Source organism: Ruditapes philippinarum, unplaced genomic scaffold (genome assembly GCF_026571515.1).
Source record: "Ruditapes philippinarum isolate M1 unplaced genomic scaffold, ASM2657151v2 ctg2403_1_1_1_1, whole genome shotgun sequence".
Classification (NCBI taxonomy): Eukaryota; Metazoa; Mollusca; class Bivalvia; order Venerida; family Veneridae; genus Ruditapes; species Ruditapes philippinarum.
Genome location: NW_026856153.1, coordinates 8,908 through 12,881, shown reverse-complemented (window position 1 = coordinate 12,881; position 3,974 = coordinate 8,908). Strand labels below are relative to the sequence as shown.

The 3,974-nt window shown below is 29.7% G+C and overlaps 1 long non-coding RNA gene across 1 annotated transcript; it reads right to left on the bottom strand.

Moving 5' to 3' along the window:
• Nucleotides 1-1,240: 1,240 nt before the first annotated feature.
• LOC132745588 (uncharacterized) lies at nucleotides 1,241-3,307 on the bottom strand. The gene is made up of 3 exons (XR_009627866.1): nucleotides 3,236-3,307; nucleotides 1,953-2,067; nucleotides 1,241-1,730 (listed from the first exon to the last, which is right to left on the bottom strand). It is a non-coding gene; the product is annotated as an uncharacterized LOC132745588 (long non-coding RNA).
• Nucleotides 3,308-3,974: the final 667 nt, after the last annotated feature.

Genomic DNA, 3,974 nt, shown 5'->3' with positions numbered 1-3,974 from the left:
TGTAATATATCAGATGATTATATTCTGATAAACCACTAGTGAAATTTATAAAATATAATTTTCACTGTAGCCGGACTATATCTGAATGCGGATGAACAGAAAATCATAACTAAATGGAATAACAGGCAGAAATAAATGCCGTCATACGTAAATTTTGCTTCTTTAGGAAAAGAAAGTCAATGTCATCATACATCATGTTAGAAATTTAACAAAATTAGAGAAATTTAACGGAACTAGATTTCAAAACTGATGATGTGACGTCATGATATAATGACGTCACAAAGGAGATGCGAGACGTTACGCGGCAAAATCAGTAAAAAATAGCTTAAAATCACTTAAAAAGCATAAAATAAAAAGAAAATTTATTTGTTTTACATATAACATTGAAATATGTTTCATTCGTGAACACCAGCTATTATATTTTCACTTGTGGCTACGCCACTCGTGAAAATATTGCATCTGGTGTTCACTCAGTGAAATTATATTTCAATCTTACATGCAAAACAAACAAATATCCTCTATTTATTTCACTTTTAATAATTTTTATTTCGCTTGAAAAATTATAGAGTGAAATAAAATAAACAAACAAAGTTTTATCAACGTTTCCAAAATTCGTTATTTTACACACAGAAGATTTAACGACAGTTTTTATATTTTTTCTTGAAAAGTAGTCCGGCAAACATGCATACCACGTGATCAAGTGCCGTAGATCAGTAAAAATATACGGCACCTCCCAGCAAACAAAAGACGTTGTACCAACGTTGTACTGACGTTAGACCCTGACGTTGGATAGACGTTGGCAGAAGGTTGGATTTGAAAGTTTTTTAGACGTCAGAATCCGACGTCTATACAACGTCATAAAATGACCCTTATCCAATCTTATCTGACCATAATCCAACCTTTTCTGACCATAATCCAACCTTTTCTGACCATTATCTGACCATAATCCAACCTTTTCTGACCATTATCTGACCATAATCCAACCTTTTCTGACCATGATTTAACCTCATTTCAAACTTTTTGGAATATGATTTTTTCATTTTAAGCTCATTAGTAGGGTAAACAAATAAGCATTCTTATAATTTTAACAATTTATTTGCAATACAGGAGAGAGTTTCATATAAGCTCCAAGCTTTCTACTCAATCCTGAATGAAATTTATATATTGTAATATTGTCTGTAAATAATGATGAAGAAATAAATACATTGTATTGTTTAAACCAATTTATTTGCAATACGAATCACATGTACAAAACAATAAATGTGATACTATAACAAATGTAACATTAACATAATGTATTTTGAACTATTAAACTTGACAGTATGTACGTAAATAACGCTTCATGTACTAAATAATCATGTTTTAGATATACAAAATTCTTCATAAACATTAACACTGACATTTTTTATGGTTAACATTCATGCATGTTTTTCTTATATCACCAAGGCTTATTTCCGACTGCACCGATTACCCTGAGGTTGGGATTTTCCAATCATCTAATCTATCCAACTCACTGATTGTATATTTTTTTTGTACTTTTTGTTCTGAATTTTAAATGGAACAATATTGTAATAATTTGATATTACTACAAATCAATGTTCACATATCTTAATTAGCATTCTTCTTTCGTCCACCTCCACTATGGCGATCTGGGGCATACTTTAAAGTTTAAGCATTTCATAATCTGAACCTTTACCGTCTCCAACCTGAGATATCATCATTCACACTATCTGAAATTTAAAAATAAATCAAATAATCACTTACAATTGCAAGAAATAAATCACTTTTACATATTACAAATAAATGAAATTCTGACAAAACTCTCCAACTACTTTAACAAAAGAGGCTTATTTTTTATTTACTTTAGTTTTAACCATGTAGTTTCATGTACCTATATATCCATTGATTTTGATAAAAATGGCTTCGTGATCAATGTAATATTTTTAATATACCTGTCACAAAATCTTGTGTTTTTTCTCCTTCTTTTCCTCTTAATAATTTCATCTTCCTCCTCTGAACTTTCGACAGTTGTTGAATTATCATAATTTTTACAATCTCTGATATTCACTGAAAGACAAAACAATATTACGATTCTCAAAGCACGTTTACGAAAAAAAACCTGGTAAAATCTTCAATTAATTACTTTTCAATTGTCATTAAGTATGACCTGAAAATTTAGTAAGAAATTACGATTTTTGCCTGCGCAAAATTTAATATGAAACTGATATTTTTTACGAAAAAAAAACCTGATAAAATCTTCAAATAATTACATTTAATTTTCATTAAGTATGACCTGAAAATTTAGTAAGAAATTACGATTTTTGCCTGCGCAATGTTTAATATGAAACTGATATTTTTTATATTTATTATAATTTATATAAATGCTACAACATCAAAGAAATTCACATGTTACTGTCATTTTTATAGATATAATATCTCTGCCCAGCATGATCCGATCTGCTAAGAGTATAAAGGACAGACTGGCTGAGGGTACAAACGTTTTATGATATGAGCATATAACTTGTTTCACTACATTTGATAAGCAGGCTAATTAACAAACTATTATTTTTATTGATTTATAACCTTGATAATGTGTTTACTGACTGATAATATGTTGTCTTATTACATTAATGAAAAGATAAGTAGTCAAACACAATGTGATTTCAGATATATCTTACCAAAGTTGTATCATTTGTATCATTTACATGGATAAAATGCCATGAATCATAATCATAATATAAGAAACACTAAGTATGCTCATGGGTAAAATACTTCAATTTAACAACCTGTAGTTACACAACTACACAGATGTGCGTGAGACCCTACAGTTATCTGATACATGTGTAAATGACTGGCCCCTCATAAAAAAATTCATGTTGATAAGAAATAAGAGGAAATTTTATATGTCAGCATTTGAATAATAGAGTCTAATTAACGTACTGCATTTAACCTTTATTGATTTTCAATTGCTAGTATATTTTACCATTACCATTATGCAAAAAAAAAAATAATTTGGCAATGGCGATATAGTGTGGGAAAAATGATCCGAAAACACAAATTGTTCTAAAGCAAATAATAAAGTGCTCTAACGAGGAAACGAACATATTTATCTCGCGAAATCATGTGAATTTAAGTTTTACCAGTCAAACTTTACAATGATCAATTAACCGTCGAATCCATGCAAACATGCGGTAAGTAAACATTAAAAACAATATATAAAGTTTGACTACTGTACCTTTTTCTATTTGTTTGGAATATACAACTTTGTCTGTCAACCCGTTGTTTTTGTCCGCCAATACAATTGAATTTCAAATCCGATAAGACGAATTTACTAGATTATTTACCACTATTAAATGAAGCCCACAAAAATGATTACAACTTCATTGTTAATTATTTAACAATCTTCTTTTACTGATTCGAGGAGATAAGTTATTATTAAAAAGAAAATAGAGCAAATATATATTAAGCTTGTTATCGGGCCGAAATTGATACAAGTGACAGGATAAAACAATATAAATATTAAATATAAATATAATATAATATAAATCTTCCATGAATGTCAAACACCTCGCGGAGGCGTTAACATCTAACAAAATACATAATAAACATTACACATAATAAAAGTGTAAGTCAAGATATTTTCATAAAAAATGTTATCCCTGGGATTAATATATCATCATTTCAAATTTAGTTTGCAGTTAGTACTACAGTATTACGCTGAGAACAAGGAGATTTTTTAAGAAGTGAAACTCGAGGTTTACCTTATTTTCCGCCCCGTTTTTCGTGATCTTGTTTGAACTATCTACTCCATTATTGGTTGATACAGCCATTGACTGTCGTTGTTTTTCCTCTTTTTCTTCCAAAGCTGCCAGTTGTTCCGTTTCCTTCTTTTGTGCATTCGTTAACTTTACTTCTTCCTCTTCTAACTCTTCGTCGCTCGAATCCGAAAAATCATCGCGATATTTTGCCTCTGC